The sequence below is a fragment of the Dermacentor variabilis genome, chromosome 6 (genome assembly GCF_050947875.1).
Source record: "Dermacentor variabilis isolate Ectoservices chromosome 6, ASM5094787v1, whole genome shotgun sequence".
Lineage (NCBI taxonomy): Eukaryota > Metazoa > Arthropoda > Arachnida > Ixodida > Ixodidae > Dermacentor > Dermacentor variabilis.
In genome coordinates, this window is record NC_134573.1 from 145,166,853 (window position 1) to 145,193,452 (window position 26,600).

General features: G+C 48.9%; 1 protein-coding gene across 7 annotated transcripts in view; it reads right to left on the bottom strand.

The window, feature by feature from the left end:
* LOC142585399 (uncharacterized) overlaps positions 1-26,600 on the bottom strand; it is a 532,153-nt gene that overhangs the window by 135,461 nt on the left and 370,092 nt on the right. The window contains exon 1 of one of the 7 annotated variants that reach the window (XM_075696135.1): positions 22,862-23,117. The exons of the other annotated variants lie outside the window; for them this stretch is intronic. The gene's annotated coding sequence lies outside the window, so the exon portion shown is untranslated. Of the gene's footprint in view, positions 1-22,861; positions 23,118-26,600 lie in introns of those variants that run through there. 7 annotated transcript variants of the gene reach the window in all.

Here is a 26,600-nt window from a genome sequence, read left to right on the forward strand (position 1 = left end):
CTAACTAACTAACTAACTAACTAACTAACTAACTAACTAACTAACTAACTAACTAACTAACTAACTAACCACTTCGACGATGAGCCGCGGTATATGGCTCGACTCGGGCCGGCAAGCTGAACTTCCCACGTTTTTCAGTGGAGCACGTATCTTTCAGTCGGCGAAGTTGATAAGGTGTGCGTTTTTTTTTTTTTTTTTTTTTTTTTGTCGTTCAAGCTGAAGGCTGCTGCTGTGTAGAAGTGCGCCTATCGCACGGTATCGTACGCGATCGCGTCTACTACGCACCTCTATACGGTATATGCGCAACGGTGAAGGAGCACTCCTTCCCCGCCTCGCGTCCTTCGCTCGCTTTCAACGCGGCGATGGATCGGTCTGCTTTGGTGGGCACAGAGGCGACGACAGACGACTCGTCCACCGTGCCCCGCTCGCACAAATACGTGCAGCACTGCACGGGCAGTGCTCGTGCAAGAGCGATGGCCTTCTATACAACAAGGCTATATACGCTGCATGCTGGGAACAGATGGAGGCACTTAACTGCTAGGAAAACGGAAGTTTTCGGAGTGGATGTATAGTTGCGGGCACAACCTCGGGCCTTTCGGGTGTACGGCGTCCACTTAAGTTTGTGAAAGGCGGAAGGATGACGAGTTTCGCAAGCGGAAGGAAGTTGCGAGAACAACAAGCAACCATAACAATGTCAACGACAACAATGACAATGTCTAACGAAAAAAAATTTTTTTAGAAGGCAGGAGAGCTAAGGTTCACTTCCTGGCTACTTACGGTTGTTTAATCTCTCTCTCTCTCTCTCTCATGCCGCGGGTCAGTGCATATGGCATTCTAGTGCTGAACATGAGGTCGCGGGTTCAATTCACATCACAACGACCCCGTTCCCGTTGGGTGGCAAGCAAGAACTGTCGTTCAAGGCGCATATCGGGTACATAAAAAACTCCAAGGGGTCGAAATCGATCCGGAGCCCTACGCACTCATAGTTCAAGTGCTCCTTTCGAACGTTACACATCGTCAGTCGGACAGCCAAGGTTATTTTAGAAGTGTAGCTTAGCTCTAAAGGCAGTGTCTTCCGACAGTGTCCCTTTTTTGGGTGATGTTCGTTGTTGAAGGCAGGGATGCCAATATAGCACGGACGTATTGTCACAGAGCCCGTACTTTCTGACAGCGTCCCTTTATAAATGTCTGCATGTGGTTGTGTTTGTTGTTTTTCGAACCCAGGGATATCGATATATCACGAAAGTCTTGCCTGAAAAGTATTGCCTGAGAAGTTGGGTTAATGAATTTTTGAGATAGCGATGTTGCTTGGATAACCGTAAACTCTACAGCAGCATTCAAAGCGTCAGGTGAGCAATATTCTATACTGGCAAATGACGTTACGTAGTTTCGCCTCAATCTACGGTTGGTACAGCTTTTCTTGGTCTATAACACGGTGCACAGCAATCAAAATGTGCGTTTCGCTTGGTAGTCGATCTTTCAATGGACGTTTCCAAGTGGTATATATTAAGTGAGAAAGAGACCGAACGGAGTAGCCGAAATATGCCACACGCAGTCCTTTTGGAGAGCGGTCATTGGCGACAAAAACTACAAGAAAAGCCGGCCACATATTCAGCATCCCTGAAGCGCAACGCGGGTGCATAGATGTGGCAAGTCTATACATTCGTGACGCAACGCGCTGACTACGGATATGGCTACTCATACATATAAACTAGGCCGGCTGCTATGTGTGCTAGAAAAAAAGAAGAAGAAAAGAATGGTCAAGTAGCAGCGAGTGCTGAAGTCTACGTTGGTGTAATCCCAGGCACTTGCATAACGATGACTCGAGGGGGAGGACCACTCCGACGTTGCGAAAGTCGCCGCACCGCAGCTTGCACCGTTGCCGGATTCGGCGTCGATGTACTTACTAACGAGCCCCGAAGCCAGCGCAACGATGTGGCGCGAAGGAGCGCCAACTTAGTTTCGTGCACGTATCATATAAACATAGAACTATAGCGTACAAGGTACAGCTATAGTGGCTGCCGCATATCGATCTATAGAGTGACAGTGCAGCAGTCGCAGTTGTTTGTTTATTTTCACTTCCCGAAGGAAAAAAAGAATAAAGGTAGTTGATGCTGACCTCACCGTATATACAACTGGTTATAGCTTTAGCAGGTGACACGTGAACGGTGGACAGTAGAGGGGGCATACGAGTAAAGGACAGGGAGAACAGCAGGGATCAAACAGCGCAGTATATAGGAGGAAAATTATGTGAAGAGTTTGACAAGTATAGCAACCATACGTCGCGATTTCAACCAAAGTTCGCTTTGCTCTGTCGCTTTGCCGAGTGTTCGTCGCACCGCCCCGCGCGCCGTATATGTAATCGTTGCTAGTAGAGCAGCCGGATACGCCATCAGTGTAGACCAAGCACCCACTGCACGCAAACAGCGCGCGCGGGAAAGAACGTGCAGCGTCGAATCGGCGTGCGCGCGTATTTATGGACGAGGATGATATATACACGCCGCATCTTACGACACGGTTTCCCACGAACTGCACGCGCGCAACGCCGCGCGGACGCTTGCGCGATCTCATCGCATGGAGTTGCGGCAAGACGCTCGCACTCGGTCGAGGCTCGCTGCAGGCCGCTCCATCATGGAGCGTCGTCAGCTCGTTCCAGTTTTTTACCAATAGAGCTCTACCGTGTACGCACACATCCCGCCGATTAGTTGATGTGGACTTGGAGGAAGCTGTACCTACAGGTAGCCGCTGCGCTGAAACCGGGCCAGATGTATATCACGGCGTCGCCAGCGCTGCCGCGTTTCGGGACGCGCTCATCACCGATCGGTCGATCGGACGGCGTCGATAGAATCGGTTTGCATGCAAGGTGTGATGTAACGTCGTCCAGGGCTCCACGCGCTTCAAAGATGGAGTTACCGCGTTTTACACCGAATAGCCCTTAATGTCGCAGCGCACCCCCGTCAGAGGAATCACGTACCCCTTTTGCACAGACTGGCCACCCTGCCCATCATCGTGCTTCGCTGATACAATAATTTACCGTTGTGGAGACGCTAGCGACATACAGTACTTGTCGCAAACGTTTCCAATCAATCAATCAATCAATCAATCAATCAATCAATCAATCAATCAATCAATCAATCAATCAATCAATCAATCAATCAATCAATCAATCAATCATGCCCTGTAAGAGTGGCCATCGAAATCATGAAGCACACGCGCAAACAAACAAACAAACAAACAAAAAACTTTCGGACCACCTTTTCCTGCTCATAACATGTTACTATACGCAACAGCGCATATCTGCGGTGAGATATAGTTAAGTGCCCGGACGCTTTCTGTCCCTAAAATCCGCTGGGAGCAGAAACGCGCCCTTGTTTACGCGGCACCTTAATCGCCTGACTGATAGTGAACAAACGTAGGCCCAATTCTCGAATGAGATCGGCCAAGAAGGAGCGGTCCGATGCGCTTCTGATCTCCCAAATGAAGAGCCCCTCAGCGGACACAGCGTGGCGCGCGGGAAGCTCTCATAACGGCGACGAATCCGGGCGCGCCTTCCCTTCCGTCGGGAGTTTTGCCTCGTTCCCGTTTTCCCTTTGTCTTCAGCTAATCCTCTTTCTTCAGCGGCCGAAGCCGTCGAAGCCATTATACAAATAGGTGCAGGAGACGAAAGTGAAGCAGACGACACAAGGGACGTAACAGCGCAAACTAAGCAAAGCAGACGACGCGGGCGTCAGCGAAGCAGACGAAAGGCGCCGCGTTGTCTGGTTCGCTAGTCTTACAGTCTGTGCTGTTAATATGTAACTGCTTTAATGTTGAACCATAACCTAATATATAGCTAGCCCAACTCCGCACACTTTTCTCCTCCTATGTCATTACCAAACCTAAAAAAGAAAGAAAGAAAGAAAGCACGCGGGCGCTTTGTGAATAGGAGGTTAAGCTCTCTACGTACCATGTATAGTCCCGGCCATCGTACGCTCGGATTATGCTAGAGAGCAGAGCACGATGTCGGCGACGTACTTTTCTGGGGTTGAGAGCTCGCGTCGTTATGTACTACGGCTTGTTAGGGCAGTTGCGCAGCTTGCGGTGAGGGCTGCTCTCAGTGCGTAATCCAGCTTTCGTTTTCAGAGTACATAGAAAGTGCGGAGAAAGCGCCAACTCAATGCGGATGTTTCGGACGGCCGTGGCCGTTGCTATGGTGACGCGTAATCCTCCGCTGGCTTTTGCTACAGGCACGGTTTTTAAGCAATAAAGCGCACATCCAAATGTTATGAACAACAACAAATACAAGAACCTGATTTAAACCTGACACTCCAGGCCGACGCAATCGAGTGAGCGTTTTAGGATTTCACAAGTTGGTATACGGGAATGTTAGCGCATGCACGCTGTGAAATTGCGCCATGTTTACGCTTTGAATTAGTCAAAGAGGACGCATGCAAAGCCACTATTTTAACCAATCAGAACCCGAGAATAGAGGGTGGAATCGACAATATGGCAGAATTTGGCTGACGAGTGTCCATAATAGCACCGCTCTGTTTAGGTTTCCATGTTTTAGGTGTCCATGATATGCTTCGAGATGCGCTGTCCTTATTCGTCCACGCCGTTTGTCTTCCATCATTTTCGCGACAGAAAAGGCGGACAATACCTTAAAGAGAAAACCCACTCCGACACAACGCACACATGCCGCGATAGCTTAGCAGCTATAACGTTGCGCTGTTATATATGCTCGAAGACATGGTTTCGATACCGGCTGCACCTGCCCCGTTTCGACGGGGCAGATGCAAAAACCTCTCTCCCTGCAAAAAAAGAAGAAAAAAAGAAAGAAAAGCTCGTGTACTTAGATTTAAGGCAAGGGCTAAAGAACCCCAGGTGCTAATAATTATTCTCGAGTCCCTCACTATACGGCGAAACCAGACCATGGTTCTCGCACGTAAGACTCCAGAACTTAATTCAACGCAAGGCCGATACTAGGTGAAAAGTAAGGGAAAGGAAATAAAGAAAGATCTCTCATCTCTTTCACCATTCAACACTTTTCAAGAAGCTCGCTCGTCATCGCAGACAGGCAGCCGAAACGAAATCGTTCGAGATGAAGTCGCCTCATTGCCAATTCGCTTGAATGTAGACAACGAGACGGCCAGATGAAAAAAAAAAAAAAATAGAGCGAACGAGCCGCGACGACCGTCTCATAAATAACGAACAGTCAGAAATGCAGTTCTAGACAGCATTAGAAATACGTGCAGAGTGACAGCGTCGAAATATCGCACAAACAGAAAGCCCGAGAGAAAAGCTACGCACGAAGCTCTCATGTGCGAGGTGGGAAAAAAAGAAAAAGAAAGATCGAGACAGAGGAAACGAGTTGTTGAATATATAAGAGCCATGGTGCCACCAACAAACCGACACAGTGGTGAGAGATAATATACCATGTAGCGAGTTTTCTCGGCAAAGTAAGCTCGTAAGAAATTTATGGCACGGCGACGCGGGGTCCCCTCGCGTATGTAAATCCTTGCGCCCAAGCGACACGAATGCTGCGAATTTCGCAACGAACGGGTTAAAAAAAAATATGCCGAAGGTAACGGGGAAGTGAAGCGAAGCAAGGGCAAATATAAATTTTCGGGGAGCCGGCTAGAACTGACAGTTGGAGATTACGTGCAGAATGCATTACTTCGTTTTGAAACTAAAAGGTCGGGCTACGCTTTGAGGCAATATATGGAGGCAGTGTCCTTCTATCTCCTTTTTCTTTCTTTTTTTTGCATGTTACACAACCCATTAGCAAAAGAACCGACTTGACAGTTAGCAGAGCTAAAGGAGATAAATCCTAAATCCGCTCACAAATATACTCGTTAATTCAGCACAGCAAGAATATTGTAAATAACAGAGACAGTAGACGAATGACGCAACAAGGACCAAGCGCTGGATGTCAGCGCATCCGACGAATGCTAATATGACAGCCGTAAAAAAGCGCGGCAATGGATTCGTTGAAGCCCAGTGGCGAGGTCTACAAGTCATGCCGTATACCGCAAGAACATGACACCAGCACAAGCTCATATGCCTACCACATAGCTACTCACATAGCTGCAAGTGCTACTACATGTGCTGTGCGGTGGCAGTGTGCGGCGACGGTGACCAAGTGTGGTTGTATGTCTGTGCTCCTTTCTTTCTTTATCTCTACTTTGTTATCATTTTACCTCCCCCTCCCCTCTTTCCCCAGCGTACGGTAGCAAACCGGATCGTCCCCTCTGGTTAACCTCCCTGCCTTTCCCCCTCCTCTCTCTCTCTCAACTCAAGGTGACAAGCGCGCACAAATTAAGCGGACCTTTCGTTTCTTTTTTTTTTCATATGCAGTTGATAAAGGAGAACCTGTTGCTGTCCTATAGTGTTATACCCCTGTCACACGGGAAGATTTAATGTCATTCAAATCGAATGGCATTCGGTCTCTTGCGGTGCTACACGGTAAAATATAATGGCATTGCTATCATTCGCAAATGATAGCAATGACGATCTGGAACAAAATTAGTGAAATTCAAAGAAATTTTGTGCCCATTAAACGCGTTTAAGAACTTTTGCGAGTGCATTTAAGACGGACGGAAACACTTTGACGCCAATTATTCACAACTAAAAGCACTTCGATCAATACATCCCATATGGCCGACCGCCGCAACAGACTCCTGATGCAAAGGGTAATAGCGCTTGAGCACAGCCTGTGGTGAAAATATCATCGTGGCAAAACTAATTATTCCTTTTTATAAGTCTAAAAAATATCTTCTGACTTTGTTGATGCACGCATTATTTTTTCGCGTTGCGTGTCGCTGTTGTCTATCTGGGGTCAAGATTATACATTCGGTTCGAAATCGAATGAGTTCCCCTAACTCATTTGATGGCAAATGTCATACCAATCGAATGGCATTAAATTTTCCCGTGTAAATCCCGATTAGTGGGATTATATGCGAATGCCATTCGATTCGAAGGACATTAAATCTTCCCGTGTGACAGGGGTATTAGTCCAACGTCGGGAAAGCCTGAACTGAAGGTTTGATACATGCGCAGGAAATACAGGAAGCACAGAAATATATAGGGGACGCCTCAATCCGTGGTGAGAACCGTTTTTGAAAAGACGCCTTGCGATCGTCAAAGGCGCTCGACGAAGGCATTGTCCTTTCGCGGCCTCGCGTACATTTCCGCTGTTATGAACGCCGGCTGATGCCGTCTTCGCTCCAGAAGGCGACGAAGGCGCTACTACAGTTCCTACGGTCAAGCTGCCTGTTTGAACGACTGTGACATTCCCGCGTTCCTTTCCATGTGTTGGTGTATTTCTTTCTACGTGTGTTCGCATTTTTCCTTTTATCTTTCTGTTTCCCCTTACCCCTTCCCCAGTGCAGGTTAGCAAACTGAACATCTCTCTCTCTCTCTCTCTCTCTCTCTCTCTCTCTCTCTCTCTCTCTCTCTCTATGATGGCGCACTGCCATTCTATTGCAGTCTGCAACCATTTACTTAGCTGACACCATGAATTTGCTCATCTGTGACGACGTTAGGATGGATTTTGCTACGCCTGAAGAATTGTCTTCATGACCTTCGACAAGCTCCAGACTTGCCACTGCAATACCTTGCATGCCGTTATCAACAGCCGCAAAAAAATAATATAATAATAATAAAGAACGAGAGAATTTGGCTTCTCTGAAAAAACGCCACCGTCTTGAGGAAGCTAAATGGAAAGATGTATGCGATATACGTACGGACACGTAAAAAACCGCGCTGATGTTTGCATGTACACGCTGTAAACCTGATAAAAACGGGGAAGAAGAAAAAAAGGAAAGAAAACAGAGCCCCGGCCGTCATGATCGAAAAGGAAGGAGACATTGGTTATTCTACTCGTTGCAGATCAATCGCGGAACGATTACAATGCATGGGACTCTTACGCATCGATCTCTCGACAGCTACGCAACCGACAGAGGTCGACGCGCGCCTCCAACGCAGAGAAGAGCTCCCGTCGAGCGCTAAACTCGACACTTGCAGAAGCGCGTGTGAGCATTTCCTGCATGTACGCCACTCGAGGGCGCCTGCTGGCTCACTGAACTAAACACTGACCGACGAAGCAAACTTCTCCAAGAGAGCGCCTCCGCGCGCAAGCTGCTGTTGCTGCTGAGCACTGCAGGGTTGCGACTATATATCCCATCGAGTGGGTGCACGAAAAAAAAAAAAAAAAAAGAAGGAGGAGGAAATCGATAGCACCGCTCGCAAAGCCGCGTTGAGTTGCGCCAGACGACTCTCGAAATAAATAAGGAGACGAGAGCGAGGGGGCGGCGGACGCAGGAAAGAGCAGCGATCGCAACATTCCGCGCAAGAGGCGGCGGCCGGGCCAGCCGCAGTTTCAATTTCGCAGAAAGACCGGCCGGCGGCTGGAAAGTAGCCGGGCCGAGGTTACAAAAAAAAAGAAAAAGCAAGAGCAATGCGCCGAAAGAAAACAGCGAGCAAGACACACCCGGCAACTATAACAAGAAGGGGGGGAAAGGGGAAACGAAAAGCAGACGTAACGCAGGCAAGCGTAACGTCATAGGAAGATCCGAAAGAACCGGGGAAGGAAATTCAGCGGGGGCGGAAACGACTTTCATGATGACGTGGAGGAGGACATCACGTGCGGACGATTTCGAAGAAGAGGCGCGATTCCCAGACACACCTATAGCGAACCCGGAGGCATTTTTAAATCAGCCAGACTGTATAGCAGGCAGAGAAACGCGGAAAGCCTTTTAAATCTGTGCGGGGCTTCGCAGACACTGCCTTCAGAATAGGTGCTTCTACTGTATAGTCAATTGACGTCGCGTGATTACGCACGGCGAAGATCGTTGTGACGCAATCTGGAATCTCCCAAATAATGGCAGCCGGGAAGCTTACTACTGCACGGTTGGTGCGTTATACTGCAGCACGGCTGGTAGAGTGAGTTGGCTCGGCATTTCGAGAGCACTTACACGCGCTTGCAACGTTATTCCTCACTTATCGTATTCCTTCCCGTTATATGGGTGCAACAACGTACCGGTCACCATATATTCAGGAATGCCAGCTCCACATGTTCAGTAAGGGCCCACTGACAGCTCGGGTGGAAAAAGGAAAAGAAAGAAAAGAAATGGGATATCTTATTTTGTTGTAGCGCAAGCCGATCAAGGACAACAGAAAGGCACATCTGACAGGGCACATCTTTCTGTTGTCCTTGTTCAGCTTGCGCTGCAACAAAATAAGATATGCCGTGCCAACAAGCCCCTATAGCTATCCTCATAGAAATGGCAGGACAGCAAACGTTGAGGGAAAGAAATATAGTTCTAATTTATATGAGCAGATATTTAAGGGCTAGAACACGATACCGACCGTTTTAATTCTAAGACAGCGCCGCTATCGTGACAGATGGCAGCACAGTGTCAAACCGGCGAGCGCGTCGTTCCCGCTTCGCTCGATTTATCAAACCGTGTCACTCGTTCGAGTGAAGGAAATCCAAAGGATCGCACAAGGGGCGAACAGTTAACTCGCGACGAGAATCGACGGGAAAAAACCGGAAACACCCTTTCGCGTCCTAAACTTTTTTTTTGTTTTTGTTTTGTAAGTTCGAGGAATCTTAATGCGCGATATAGGCTCTTGTTTTTAAGTCTGATACAAACAGATAGAGGAGTCGGGGAGTTTAAAAAGAGAACCCAAGTTCGCAGCACTAACGGGGATACGGACGCGCAGACACCCGCGTCGCTCGCTCGGGCGCCACCGCCACCACCGAGCGTATATATAAGCGCCGCATGTATAATGGATCCGCCCAAGCAAAGAATAATGGACTCGCCCGACAGGACGGGGGTCCACTGCCGGATGCCATTAGCAGCGCAGCGTTCGCAGACAATGCGCTGCGGCGGGGCGTATACACAAAGTCGGTTCGCCGAGTGCGAAAAGGCCTCGCGATCGAACACACACGTATATACACGTTCCGCGATTCCATTCGCTTTGCGACGAGCCACGCGAGCGTTGGCACACGATGCGAGCGACTCGGGGGCGCCAGAAGCACTCCCATCAGAGCGCTATCAGACTCCTTTAATATCGGAGAGCGCATCGAGCGCCTGTACGTTAAAGCGATTCGGAATCGGTTTATTTTTGTTTTCTTCCCTTCTTTCTATTTTCGTTCGCTCGTTCATTCTTTCTTTAACTTCAGTCTATTTTCATTCTTTCTTTTCCTTTCGTTATTATATCTCTAGCTTTATGCATTCCTTATTTTATTCGGTGTAACTCTATAGCTTTATTAATTCCTTATTTTACTCTTGGTTACTTCATCCATTCGCCCTTTTATTTCTCCAATCTTCGATCCTTCTTCCTTTTCCTCTGTGTGTCTTCATTTGTTCTTTTTCTTTTGTTTCCTTTTTTCAACTTCCGTTTTTTTCTTTCTTTCTTTCTGATCAAGTGTTATGTCTTTCCACTATCGCTTTTTTCGTGCCTGGCTCTCAGAGGAGCTTTCCCGCTTTCTGCGACAAAGCGAGGCCCAGATGGTTGTTAGGACTTCTGCCCTCGTTGTGAACGATCCATCATACGGTCACTCACTCCACGGTCATTATTACGTCTTTGGCCCATTCCTTACACACGCACACGCTTTTCTCGCGCGAGGATGGCTGCGTAGTATATTGGAAAACGACGGGTCAACTCCGCATAGCCTCTCGGCTGTCCCTTCAATATGCGTTCTCATCGGAGAACAGTTCGTCCCTGATCTCTCTGGATGCACATAGTGCTTTCCGACTCAAGTCTCGGTTTCCTTGGTGGAAATGGTCTCGCAAAACTCTCTCTATCATGACTCCGATTTCAACGGGTGACTTGCACACCTCTGCTAGACTTCCAAGCACTATTCGGAGTGGTGTATTAATACCGAAGGTTGGGACACAGGAGAAAAGTTGAAGAGGGCAATCGTAATTGTCAGTGACACTCTGAAAGGCATCAATATCTCAGCTCTAGTGTGATTTTTCTATTTTGCGTTCCGTTTACACCAAAGTGGTTTCATCACCGACTACCCGAGCCCCCAACCTCCACTTCAGCAGTAGAAAAAGCGACTTCACTGCTCCAGTCGCAACATGTTCCCTAAGGTCATTATTGAAAAGAAAAAAAAAGTTATTTAGTGAACTTTCTTTAATAATCGCATTGGTGATTACAGCACAAGTTAGGATGTCCGCGGCTGCTACTGACCCTTTCCGCAATGCAGTTTGCTCTAAAGAAACCAGATGGCGCTTTCGGCGGCGCGCTGCGCGTTGCCTCAACGAAAGCGCACGAATACGAAACCACTGCCGCTTCTGTTCTGCTTTTGTGCGACCAGCTGTTGGAAATGCAACTGGGTTTTCGCTAACGTACTGTGTTCCATTCACGCTGCAAAAATATGGAGCGGTGGAGTGCAGACGTGTGCAGTAGTTGGCTGCAAACGTTGTGGCTGGCATATTGCGAAATGGAATGAATTTGTGTGTCCAAATTCAGGGAGCGCAGCTACATAAGAACTGCCTGTGTTGCCGGCTTTTCGTGGTGCACGGCAACCTTCGAGGATTAAAAAAAGAAAGAAAGAAAAAAGAAAGAAAGCCCTCATCCGACAGCGTTGTCCCTCCAAGGAAATGACTTCAACTCTGGAAGGTCTGCACGAGTGAATGCCGCTCGTTATACGGTGACGAAGGAAGTAGCGCCGCTTCTTCGCGTAAAGTATGTTTATCGCACGGTATCTATACACGTCCATACCAACTCATACGCAGGCCCACTCTATTGCCAACGCATCAAGAATAAGTGAGCGTGCCGAAACCTTCAATCAATGCGCCCAAGCATGGGTGACGGTGACTACACCGACAGGGCACTAAGGTTCGAAGCTGAACGTTTCGTAACGGTCCACACTGAAAGCGAGTGACTAGCGATAATACGTATTTGCTACAAGCTATTACAACATCAGGATATCTGCCCTGCAAGCCTCAACTGTGCCCAGCAAGAACAAATCTATCGTAACTGAGCACATCCGCGAGCAATCAGGCAGAAAATAAACAATCGGATAGTGACCGCCCGGGGAAATTTGCTGAGTCATAAATGTGACAAGTCGACGCCGTAAAGCATATATGCTAAATAGAGGACGAAGATCTAAACAAACTGATATTGATTCAATTCATGAGCGGAAAGTTAGGATAGCTTGGCCCCCATTTTATTACAAGCAGCGCACACGCTGCTCGCGCCGTTTGGACAAAGCGTAATGGCCACCGAAAGCGCTTGCACGTCCTTCGAAGCTGTACCCAAAGCTCCGCATGTCGTTCCCCCCAGTCAACGGCTACTAGAGTTACTGTAGCATATACACGAAGAAACGGGGTGAACCGAGGGGTCCGATTTTGATTAATCATATCATAATATTCTTATGATATGATTAATAAAAATTATTACGTAGCATATACAGTAACTCTACAGTTTCCGGCATCTGCCGAAACAGGTTTGCAGAGCCGCACCGGCATCGTGTATGCAACCCTCGTAAACACAGAGGCGACGGAGGCAGCCGAGGCAAGCAATGGACGCGTCACAACGTGATCAAGCATGGCAGCGCCCTCGGGATCGCCGTGCAAAGGGTCAGTACGAAACCTGGTCAGCAAAAAATTGTCATTTTGTATGGCATTCCCTGTCTGTAGTGATCCCAAGACGGTCACCGCAATAACATGCGGTATACAAATGGACAAGTATATAAGACTTCCAACTTATGCTTCGAAGCGCTGAGTATACAACTCAGTGTAACTAACAACGACGGTAGAGGATACACCAGACAAGGACGACAGAGCGCTAACTAACAATCACGAACAAGAGATAATGTATTCAAGAGATCATGCATGCGGGTTGTTAGTTTCACTCGGTAGTACTCAGCGAGTTACAAGACGAACGAACACCAACACGCCCGTTTTCTGGCTGTACTCGAGTACGCGGTGCGCGAAACACGAAATCGAACCCCGAATTTGCGTTCGGGACCGGTAATCTTCATTGTGTATGCTCGTGATGAGAAGAAAAAAATTGTACGAGCACGATTCTTCAACACGTGAACAACGTAACAAACAGCCGAGAGTGAGTCACGTTTTCGACACTCACTGTTTCAAGCCGGATGAAGTGTTCTCTTTCATATTGGCGGGCGCCCTTGCGTAGGCCTCTTGCAGAGGCTTGCCACACACACACACACACACACACACACACACACACACACACACACACACACACACACACACACACACACACACACACACACACACACACACACACACACACACACACACACACACACACACACACACACACACACACACACACACACACACACACACACACACACACACACACACACACAAAGTTTGAGGTATGCGAAAATGAGTAGCCGACTACATCTCTTTTATTTTCATTTCAATAAAACAATATAAAGTAAGAGAAGAGAGCAATGGACGGACGAAAGTTACAAGAAGAAATGCGACGGTTCGCCGCCATGTTGATGATGGCGGACCGTGGAAGCGAGCGCTCGCGGGCGACAAGCGCCCCGCCCACCCGGGACACTCGGGCCAAGTGAAAGCGCAGGCCGCGCGTGTGCGAGGCCGCGAAATCGCGACGGAAAGCGAACGAGAGAGCGAGAAAAAAAAATATCAAGCAGGGAAAACGTGCAGCAAACAGCGCCGGCGGGATTCCTCGGACTCGCTCGTGGACAGGAATGATAGTAGCCGTAGCGGCTCGTGTTTGTGCACACGACGGCGCGCAGGCGTGTCCAGCGTGTGAGTGGACACACGCGAAGCGTTCGTTGTGCGCGCGGCTGAAATGGGGACGCGAGCGAGCGAAGCCTCTGCGTGTGCTGCGATCTATCTATCTATCTATCTATCTATCTATCTATCTATCTATCTATCTATCTATCTATCTGTCTGTCTGTCTGTCTGTCTGTCTGTCTGTCTATCTATCTATCTATCTATCTATCTATCTATCTGTCTGTCTGTCTGTCTGTCTGTCTGTCTGTCTGTCCGTCTGTCCGTCTGTCCGTCTGTCCGTCTGTCCGTCCGTCCGTCCGTCCGTCCGTCCGTCCGTCTGTCTGTCTGTCTGTCTGTCTGTCTGTCTGTCTGTCTGTCTGTCTGTCCGTCTGTCCGTCTGTCCGTCCGTCCGTCCGTCCGTCCGTCTGTCTGTCTGTCTGTCTGTCTGTCTGTCTGTCTGTCTGTCTGTCTGTCCGTCCGTCCGTCCGTCCGTCCGTCTGTCTGTCTGTCTGTCTGTCTGTCTGTCTGTCTTGCAGAAAAGAGAAAAATGGTGAAGTCGAAGAACTTCCGAGTCCTCTATTATGGATGTAGAATGGCACAGAAAACGTTTCCGTTCAACGGCGAAGCTCAAAGCACCGTCGCCAAGTCGCACGCTTTCTTTCTGTGTGTATTCGTGGCGGAAACTACTTTTGTTTCGTGCGGCTTTTTGTCGTGTTGCATTAGACTCACATCCCGGTCCTCCCGTAAACGTTGCTTATATCACTTCAAGAGATGACAAGTAAAAAAAGAAGAGAAAAAGGATTAGTAACTAAATCATGTCTAGACAAAAAGAAAAGACAGAAAGACATTTCAGAAATACCGTTTCGAGAACTTAGATTGAAGTTTTTCATTCGTGACATTCTCTGGGCGCCTCTTCCCTTGGACACTGTCACAGGGAAGCTTGGTCAGTCGCTGAGAAATTTCCCTTTTCAACGCAATTCCTTGGCCGACTTCTCAGTGCAATGTGCTATTTTTCACTCCTTTGAGTCCTCCACCAATTCTTCCGTTACTTTCTAGTCAGAACTAGGTGCCTTTTTTCCCGACGCCATCCGACTCTTACGAAATCCCCCACAGTGGTATACCAGCCATCAGTAGATGAAGAACAGGCTAAACGAAACAACCGACTTGCTCGAGGTTAAACCCGCGAAGGGTCTGCCGGTTCCGCGGGCAGCATCCTAGCAGAATACGCAAGTACTGGGCATGTCTGTACCAACACCATCGTGACAAAGACACGGTAGATTACCTGGATATATTGATCGGATGCTGCGTCACTGCAGCTTAAGCAGCAACGACTTTTCTTAGTATACAAGGACATAGAGAGGCAAGTGATTTTCCAGCATCCTATAGGACACAAGTGGGGGAACTTAATCCGACACACGAAGGCCCAAGTGTTATATCTACGCTGCAGTCAGCACTTACAGACATCCTTTGATATTTTGTTAGTCGTGTGGGCTTGAATTTGTTTACTTATTCCTCATTTCTTCAAGAATGTTTGCTTTCGTTTATATTCTCATCTTTATGCACATATAGAAGGGCTGACATCTTCAGCCTCTATTAAACTGTTTCTCTCTTTCTCTTACAGCATCTGCTCACGCTTCAACGTAAAAATACGGAGGAACCGCGGCAACGTAGACGGTGCTCCCTTCTCGAGTGCGGCAGCGTTCGGCACTGCATTCTGGCGCCGAGAAAACCACGCGTAGTCGCTAATTGCGGGTTTTGTGGCCCGCGCTACATGTAGGCCGCCCCGCTAAAGGAGGCGAATGTCGAAACGTACACAGGAGAGGGATGCGCGGGGTGTCTCACCGAGGAGGCCCGGCCCAATTCGACGAGACAGCGGCGACGTCGAACGACAGCTTTGACTGACGTCGCCAGGGTGGTCTGCAGGCACGCGATACAGGCCGAACCTATAGACTATATACACGAGTATAGGACAGTGAAAAAGAAAAAAAAGGATAAAGCAACTCTGTCTTCTCTGATACGCGTGCCGGGAAGTGCAAATTGCGGACCTGACAGCGGGTTGTCGCGAGGACGTCCACGCTTGAGGCTTCGGATCCGATCTTCCGCGAGCTGGGTGGTCCCTTATAGTTGGTACCGCGTGAATGAGGACAATGAACGGGCGCGATTGGATGCCGTGGGGGCGAAGGAACAAAAGCGAAATGGCGAGCTGAGCGATGTACGAACCATCAATCGCCAATCCGCGGTTCAGTATCTTACGAACAGCATCATGGCTTAATTGCTTGATCAAAAAAAAAAAAAAAGGGAAAACGCTTACTCGCAGACGTTGACTTTGTCGGTTACGTCAAGGCGACCACTCAGGAGGCTGCTTCTTTTCGTCTTTATGCTGTCTTCTACATTTCCAGTGCAAATATCATATGGTCATAATCCCCACCACCGTATTCCATTATATACTCAATGTCATCAAAACTTAAGCCTACCTAGTTGACGGCAGAACAAAGGCGTTTTTCCATGTGCTCGTAAGTTCACCTCGCTCTGCTCGATTCACTGCCACTCTATAACAGCAAATCTTTCCCGCTGTATCGGTTCACCTGGGAATCCTGACACCGAAGGCTGAGCTTTTAAAGCGAGGCTTTACTTGATTCTTCCTTGGAATTTCCCGCTGCTGCTACTGCCGGCAGCCGTCTTGCCAAACCGTTCACAAACGCAGGACGCGTCACTCCGATCTCCACTATCCCTCCTTACTATCGCCATACCATTGTCATCCCTACTGGCTGCTAACTGCAGTCTTACCGTTCACCTTGAACAAGATCTTGGGACCATGGCTTCGTACATCGCAGCTACAAAAAGCCACAAAAGCGCTGCTGCGATATTTGAAAGCTACCGGATTGAGTCACTGTGTGTGATACGGACGGAGTGACCGAATTATGTCCCCAGTGGACTTTCTCTACTTCTTTTAATTTTTCCGTCCCCCTTTTTCTTTCCCCAGTGTAGGGTAGCCAAGCGGGCTCAGTCCTGGTTAACCTCCCTACCTTTATCATTTGCTCTCTCTCTCTCTCTTGCACGATTGGGCAGTATAACGGACATAGCGCTAACAAGCACCGGCGAATCGAAGCGGCCTGCAGCAGGAGCAGGCGATGCACGTAAGCATGCACGGACAACACGCCGTCGTTGTCACGTTGTCGCGGTCACTTGATCGCTTTCATGTCGTTGTGACCATTCCTTCGCCGTCACGTCATCGTCATCTTCCGGCCGTCTGCACTCTGTCGCCGTCACTGCTTTGTCATATACCACCGTCATCACGCCGCAGTCTTCCGAGCCGTCCTTGTCACACCATCATTATGATTCCGTCGTCATTGCGTTGTCGTCACAGTGTCACCGTCACGCTGTCGTGGTCGTTTCACTATGACCACTATGTCGTAGCGACATCAATGTCGTCGTTCCATTGTCGTCACGGCTCCGTCGTCAGGCCATCGTCTCGTTTCTGTCGTCGTCATTGCGCCGCATAATAATAATTCCCGTTAGAGCGACCACCGGTTATCGGGACTTCGCATTGTACATCCCCGCTGATGCCCCCTTCTTGTACCTGATGTGAAATGTACTAACTGCGGAGATATCCTTTGGCTAAAATGCGGATTTCTCCTCGTCTTCGTCTTTCTGCATGCAGACGCAGGCTTCAAAGCAAAACATTTACGATCTCTTTGCAGACTATCCGATTAGATATTTAAGGGTACATGACGCCGACGCGTCCAAGCCGAATTCAAAAATCCGATCGCTCATCGCACGCGACGATCTTGCTCGGAGGCCCAGGTGACCCCGCGCCCTCGGCCGTGCTACGCACGAGCGGATGCACTGACGACCCCACGACCGATCCCCGCTGAGCTTCTCTCCTCTAATCTCCTTCCCCCTTTCCTTCTTTATACTGATTCATTGGCACGCCTGCTTGCGTGCGTGCGGTGCGCGTTGGTGTCTGCGATGACACCGCACGCACTCTTTGTCTCTTTTAAAATGAACAATAGACGACTTCGACAGAGCCGTGAAAAGAGGGACCGAGGAAGTTACCTGTTGGGTGACGGGAGGTCGCCGTTGCGGTTGGAAGCAACGGACCGCACGCCTGCCTGCGTACGTTTTCCGAACAAAAAGATAAATCGGCGACCATTCCGCGTACCATCACCAACGCCAGCTACTCAGAGTTATCCTGAAATACAGCTATATATACGGTGGAAGAGATTTGTGGTGGGAAGCTTCCACGAGAGACGTGTCCACGAGGTAAATTGTATCCGTCAGATAGAGGTCGATGAGTGGCACCGCAAATGAGAGTGCACAAGGGAACTAGGAAGATCTGAGAAGTGTTGGGATTGAAAAGCCCCAACGGTGTGATTAATATACTATAAGCGCAGACATAAGCAAGATGACACTGGATGGCTGGAGGAGAACGCTTACGCGATAGCTCTGTCAATGTATGAACGAAATTCACACACACGTAGTAACGTTTCTTGTACGGCAATGTGTCACCTGTCACTAAAAAGATACAAAAAGGGAATCCATCCATCCATCCATCCATCCATCCATCCATCCATCCATCCATCCATCCATCCATCCATCCATCCATCCATCCATCCATCCATCCATCCATCCATCCATCCATCCATCCATCCATCCATCCATCCATCCATCCATCCATCCATCCATCCATCCATCCATCCATCCATCCATCCATCCATCCATCCATCCATCCATCCATCCATCCATCCATCCATCCATCCATCCATCCATCCATCCATCCATCCATCCATCCATCCATCCATCCATCCATCCATCCATCCATCCATCCATCCATCCATCCATCCATCCATCCATCCATCCATCCATCCATCCATCCATCCATCCATCCATCCATCCATCCATCCATCCATCCATCCATCCATCCATCCATCCATCCATCCATCCATCCATCCATCCATCCATCCATCCATCCATCCATCCATCCATCCATCCATCCATCCATCCATCCATCCATCCATCCATCCATCCATCCATCCATCCATCCATCCATCCATCCATCCATCCATCCATCCATCCATCCATCCATCCATCCATCCATCCATCCATCCATCCATCCATCCATCCATCCATCCATCCATCCATCCATCCATCCATCCATCCATCCATCCATCCATCCATCCATCCATCCATCCATCCATCCATCCATCCATCCATCCATCCATCCATCCATCCATCCATCCATCCATCCATCCATCCATCCATCCATCCATCCATCCATCCATCCATCCATCCATCCATCCATCCATCCATCCATCCATCCATCCATCCATCCATCCATCCATCCATCCATCCATCCATCCATCCATCCATCCATCCATCCATCCATCCATCCATCCATCCATCCATCCATCCATCCATCCATCCATCCATCCATCCATCCATCCATCCATCCATCCATCCATCCATCCATCCATCCATCCATCCATCATCCATCCATCCATCCATCCATCCATCCATCCATCCATCCATCCATCCATCCATCCATCCATCCATCCATCCATCCATCCATCCATCCATCCATCCATCCATCCATCCATCCATCCATCCATCCATCCATCCATCCATCCATCCATCCATCCATCCATCCATCCATCCATCCATCCATCCATCCATCCATCCATCCATCCATCCATCCATCCATCCATCCATCCATCCATCCATCCATCCATCCATCCATCCATCCATCCATCCATCCATCCATCCATCCATCCATCCATCCATCCATCCATCCATCCATCCATCCATCCATCCATCCATCCATCCATCCATCCATCCATCCATCCATCCATCCATCCATCCATCCATCCATCCATCCATCCATCCATCCATCCATCCATCCATCCATCCATCCATCCATCCATCCATCCATCCATCCATCCATCCATCCATCCATCCATCCATCCATCCATCCATCCATCCATCCATCCATCCATCCATCCATCCATCCATCCATCCATCCATCCATCCATCCATCCATCCATCCATCCATCCATCCATCCATCCATCCATCCATCCATCCATCCATCCATCCATCCATCCATCCATCCATCCATCCATCCATCCATCCATCCATCCATCCATCCATCCATCCATCCATCCATCCATCCATCCATCCATCCATCCATCCATCCATCCATCCATCCATCCATCCATCCATCCATCCATCCATCCATCCATCCATCCATCCATCCATCCATCCATCCATCCATCCATCCATCCATCCATCCATCCATCCATCCATCCATCCATCCATCCATCCATCCATCCATCCATCCATCCATCCATCCATCCATCCATCCATCCATCCATCCATCCATCCATCCATCCATCCATCCATCCATCGATCCATCCATCCATCCATCCATCCATCCATCCATCCATCTATCTATCTATCTATCTATCTATCTATCTATCTATCTATCTATCTTCCACGAGCATTTTAATATTCAGGTTAATGCAGCAAATCTTTTTTGTTTCTTTCGCAGTCGCACGTCTTTATCGACTAGGGCTGCAGTGAAATGTCGTTCGTTCAGCGACTGGAGGATCTAGCACATGCATATTGTCTTTCTTTCTTTAAACGCCGGAAATACAACGAATGGGTAAATCGTCTTTCCAGAAATCCAAAGTGAGGCAATTTTCGCAAAACCAAGATCTCACTCTCTCTCTCTCTTCCTAATTTCTACGAACCGGACCATAATGCGTCTTGACAAAAAAAAAAGAAGAAAAAAGCAGCGCGGTTAGACGACGCCTCACAGCACAGCCCGTTGACGCGAAGGATCAAACGCGCGCGGCCTGCCTCCTCTACGCTAGCAAAACAAGCTCCGCAACGTCGCAAGCGAGCTGTGATAGACACGTAAACATTGAAAAAAAGAAAAACAAAAAGAAACCCCGGGGGCGCGGCGGACAAAACCAGTTTCACAGGACGGAGACAACAGCGTCCCGACGCGGGCCGCGTCGAAACACAACGGCCGTCGACTGCTGCACCCTTTGAGGGCAAGGACTTCAAGACGCAGGCAGCGACAGGGCTGAGGTCCGCGAGGACTTGACATACAGGAGACAGGAGGGTTTTCTGGAAGGTGTGCCTGCTACGGAGGCCAAAGATCCCCCGGCAACGCTTCTCCCCCCCCGCCCTGCCTCCCCCCCCCCTTTTTTTTTTCGTTCCTTGTATCGCTCAACTGTCTTTCTCTCATACTGCGATGACGAGTTGAGTGAACGTTCAGGTTAGGAACAGCGCAAAAAAGAAGAAAGCCACAACACCCCTGCCCGATGCGGGCGGTCCCTTTATGAAATATAATTTAGGCAGTCTACTGAATGTTCGTTTCCCCACTATCATTTCCCGTGTGAAGAAAAAAATCTATCATCATCAGCACGCAGTGGCTCGAGCGTCGTCGTCTTCTTCCATAGCTGGCTCTGTCGCGCGCTCGACATTCCAGCGCAGAATTTCACTTCTGTCGTCGTAATGGGGGAGGCCGCGTTTACGGGGGTACGAGCCGTTCATTCGCTTGCGTGACGGACAGATCTAATTTTGAAGCAATTCAATTTTGAAGAATCGCAAGCGGCGATGCCGGGCAGATGCTGCTAACCACGCCACCGAGCAAACTCGAGACGTCGAACGCAAGGGACAACGGCGGACTGCGGGCATATACCGTCGCTGACGTCATTCTCTCCGTCGCAGCCGAACGTGTGTGTAACCACACCAAGAAGCACAAAGACGTAACCAATAATTGAGAAATACTTTAGTGAACCGCCGGGATTTACCGAGTGATAAAACACCGGGGCCTCACGTATCAGCTTCGCTGGTTAACCACCTGTGCGGAGTGCTCGAACTGATAGTTTTCTCTATAAGCCTACGGATTTTCTAGACAGGCTGCAAAATTATAGCCTTGAACTTTGTGTCGGTTAAAGGTTAGATGCTTTCTCATAACAATCTGTTTGGTAGTCTAGCAATCGTAATATCTGGAAATGCGGACTCGTTAGAAACGTTCGTTAATAGACACTAGAGACGTCAGAGAGCCAACAGGGCAAGCCTGTTAATACCGCAAAGTGTCCTCGAGAATTGCACAGGGTGTCCCAACTATCATGCACCGAAAGTTAAAATATGCAAATGCCGCTAGCTGGACAGAACCAGGGTAACGTTGTTTGCCGTCGCACTCAGAATATTCTATTCCTTGCATTCCGCCTAATGACATAATTACAATCAATCAATCAATCAATCAATCAATCAATCAATCAATCAACTTCTCAAACATTGTAATCAAATGAAATGTGTCAGTGAGAAAATTGTAATGCAACACGAGGAACTCCCGATACAATTTTCTGTCGCTCAATACGTGCTGCATAAAAGTGTTTTTCCGAGCTTGAAAGAGGCCCGCGAATGCACGGAAAATTTCCGCGCGACTGGCTGTTCGGGGCACTTTGCGCGTATTCGCGGGCATCTGTCATGCTTTTTTTCATGCTTTCATGCTTTTTCACGCCTTTATTATTGCGGCACTTATTCCTGAACAGCGACAGAAACAGAAAAAAGAAACGCGTTAATGAACAGCTAAAGCTAGGCGCCGAATTCACAAACATCTGTGTTCATATAGCGTTCATAATAATTAGGGAAGCCGGCAGGCCCACTGGCCTGCCGGCTTCCCTAAATATTATGTCCAACATCACGATTGGATCGTATTTGCTCTTACAGGAACAGAAAGTAAAACGCTTTCAGTGATATCTCCCGTATTACGGAGGGATAGCGCTCCCTGTGATGCGCCCTCCATAAAACGACCTATTCTTGTCCTATGTTCCATGGAATGTCCTGCTACTACACCTCGGAACATCGACAAGCGTAGCTCTGTGAATTCGCACAGGATGAAATGCTTCGTTAAGAAGCTGGCGAAAAGGCATTCACTTAGTGCCGCTCGAATCGGCATCGGCATCGAACAAGGTATAAGTAGCAGCTGCGGAAGATGTCCGCCCTACGCCCTCCACCGCGCCACCCTATCAGCTCTTGGAAACATTAACGAGCAGAACGATATTATCGCGTCACCACGAACGCCGCAAACAGTCAACGTAATACAATTCAAATAAAGGACGCCACTCACCGCTAATCAGCCGGCTTGGTAATCAAACCTCCGCAGCCTCTACGTAGGACCCCGACTACAATAACGCGCCTGCGCGATCGCTTCACCGAGACAGGCGAGGGTATAAACGGGTGCAGCTTGGGCAGAGACGACCTTGGAGGGCAAGTCCGATGCGCGCTTCTTCCAGCGACCGCTCGCCATTGTAATACGCCGGTGACGCTGATACGGGTAAGGGAGCTGTGGCCAGTCCGAGAGACAATGGCGCGCGAAAGGCGACCCAACCCTGGCGCCCGCTAGCTAGACTTACAAGGGGGGCAACGAAGTCTAGACAGTGGCGTAACTAGCAGCACGTTTGTTTCCCTCTCCAACGCTACCGTTTGGAGCGTCGCCCGCGTATACGGCGTGCTCGGAAACAACAAGAGCGTGCAAAGTAGCCGAGAGCAGCGTTTGCCCACCGCTGCGTGGTCCTCGTTAGGCTTAGAAAGGAAAACAAAGGGGGGAAATAAAAAGAAAGGCAGCCTTTTCAAGGGCCGGGAGTCAAGAGGGGGGCTGTTCTCATTTGTACACTCTTCTAGAGCAGCACCGGCTGGCAGCGCGGCTCGTTTGCATAAGCAGCCGCAAGCGTCGTGCACTATGCGGGACGAGAATGGCGCGTGCAGTAACAATACGCCAAGTTCCCCGCACCTACGCCGCGCATACGCGAACGTGAAAAGGAACACACGTGACAAAGAAACTGGTTGCGCGGCGTTCCTCGACAAAAAGTACGAGAGCGAATAGGGAAATAAAGGGGAGGAAAAGAAGAGAGCAATGGAAAGAAGACGTTCATATACTAATATCGTACACTTTTATAAGCTATAACGCTACAGATGTTCGTCATGCTAATACCAATAATTCCCAGCAGCGCAGAGAAAGCTATAGGTTAGCGTCCACGAGCCAGAAAAGGAGAGCTCCTCCAATATCCGAGTCTGCATAACCGTGCGCGCGAAGGCGGGAAACCGAGGATGTCCGGATCTGCCGCTATGGCCTTCGAGTGGCGCTACCTCACACTCCCAGCGGTAATCTTGTACGCATATATAGATGCCCAGGATGGGCGAAAGCCGCCGCGGTAGCTTGAACGGATAGTACAGAGAAAAAATCATGAGCCATTATACTCTGTGAAGGTGGATGACAAGCTAAGCTGTGTAGCATACGACAAAGAGGTGACAGAATTTTGAACAAAGGTACGAACACACTATTGTGTTGACCGGTGGTCATGGTGACGAAAGGTACGCAAGCACATTTGTATTTATACATCCGCGTTCATTCGTGTTATACAGTCGCTATATGCATTCCTGCTTCAACTCGCGATAGATTAAGGCAAGGAATTTGAGACCGAAATCACTGCTCCGATTGGTAGTGGGTCAATACCGTCAGCGCCTTCGCAGTGGGGAGGGGCAGTATGCGAATGCTATAGCATGATGAGCGGCATCGGAGCCAGCTCTGGAAGGAGACGACGATGAACGCGCAATCAGTGGCACGAGCCATTGCTGATGATGCTAGGTTTCGATCACACAGATTTATCGACAGACACGAAAAATGCACGGAACCCTATAGCCATAAACAACTTCGCTGTAAAACCATTTCACCCGTAGTAGTAGACTATACCTCACTATGATACGCCCGAAAATGCCATTATGACCACGAGAACAGGCTTTCCACGCAGAAAAGGTGCAAGAAAAAAAAAAAAAAAAGGACCGGTGGTGACGTCGCCTTGGAGTTCCCGCGCCAGATCAATATGACGTCACGGATTTTGACGGCTTCTCCCAAAGGGCCTGGTGAATTGTTTTATCGGTAAAAATTGACTTGACCGTGTTCGAAAGACTGAGTACGGCAACTTTGAGGAACTTTCTCTGAGCGAAACGCCGTCGAAATGCGATTCCAAAATATTGAATTTCGACCTTCATTTTCTCTTCTAATAATCAACCTATTATTTCCAAAACCTAATAAAAATGAGGTTTTCAAAGAATGCTATATCAGTATAAACTGATTCAGTGTCTCTTTTCAGTGTACTTCTGTCGCCAAAAAGGATCGCACGCGTAACGTGGAAGACGTGAGTTCGACTCCAACTTGCGGTAAGTTGTCTTTTCGTCCTCTTTCACTTGGTTTCTCATATTTCTACATTTCAGCTTAAAAGAAGCAGTTAATTTCCCGTGTGCTTTCTCTAACGTCAATGTGTGTCTGCTTCATAAGTTCGCATGTGATTGTCCTTGGCGCGACCGCGCCAACCGAGTAGAAGCTTCGTGGGAGGGTTAGCGGCGCGCAGTGGGCGATGCCTTCCTGCTCCTCCCTTCTCTGCAACGCGCATGCAGCCGGCTCTCGTTGCTGATTGGCTGACGGCAGGAGCCCCACATAGAAGCATTCGAAAGGGAGGCGAGCGAGTAACAAACTACATAGAGGCAGAAACACGAGAGGATCAGAGGGACCACCTCCGCGTTTCTTGACGATAACGCAGTTTTCGAGAGTGGAGGCAAATTGAGTGCGGAGAGGTCGTCGCGCTGCACCCGCGGGCCAAGCTAGCTGAAGCTGTAACCGAATTAAGAGGAGTTTCGGATGACCGGCGAAAGAGACCCGGTGCTCCGGAATGAAAGAATAACAAAGAGCCGAGACTACAGTGACGTCTGTGCTGCGCCCATCATGTGACCGGCAGGGAGCCGTCGTACTTACGCAAACACTGAGTAATAACGTGAAGGAAATTTCGTTTCATTTTTACGGATGTATTGCCCACACTGTGAGTAGTTCTACAGGGACCATGGCTGGTGTGCATGAAGGGCGGAAGACATTGTATACATTGGAGTACAATATAAGTCGTTAATGTTTCATTCGTGTAACTGGTTCAGGTGGAACGCGTGAATGCAAAAAAAAAGGAAGAATAATGAAAAAAAAAAGAAACATGATTCACGCTACCGAAACGAATCGTCGCACGAGTCAAACATAAAAAAAAAAGAAAAATCAGACCACACAGATCTCCGGCTTCTGCCCACTGTAAGTTATGCGTTAGAGTCAGCCCATTCGAAAAAGTACAATCGACAGAACTACATGAAAGGAGATAGGCACGCCAGCTTCAACAGGTTCGACAGGTAACCTGTTGAAGCTGCCACCTGAGACTGCAACTGAAGAAACGGCAAGGATGAAGTCGGACACGACAAAGAAAGTGACATGGACCAAGCTGGCGTTAGGAGGGATCGCATGTTACGAACACGATTTCTAAGCACTGTCAGGATTGGGAGGTCAATCCCATCGCTCGTAACTCATGGTCAAGATTGGAATCGGGCATGAATTAGATGGTAGCTGGCCCATGCCGTCGTCCAACTTATCCGCGCTGAGGACGTTGTTGAAGGGAAGGACTGCTTCTCATCGAGAACGAGGAATATGGGTTTATTTACAGTATCTACATAAGGACGTTGCAGTTCATCAGTCTAGCATGACTGCGAGAGAAAAAGTGCTGAGCAGCCGCACAACAGCGGTTTATACACACTCGGTCCTCCCTCGATCCCAAGGTGAGGGAAACGTTCGACCAGACACCGCGGACGAGACGACCAGGCACCGTAGGCGGGAGGGCTTACCCACACACATTTCCGCACAGGTTCACGGTCCCCAACTCAGGTCACATGGTCTTCGAAGAACTCGGGGCTTACGTCAATAAAGGCGCATTTTATTGCCCGAGCTGACCCCCGCAGCGCGCCCGCCGGTTGCCCATTGTCTTGCGTCTTGAACGGCGCGT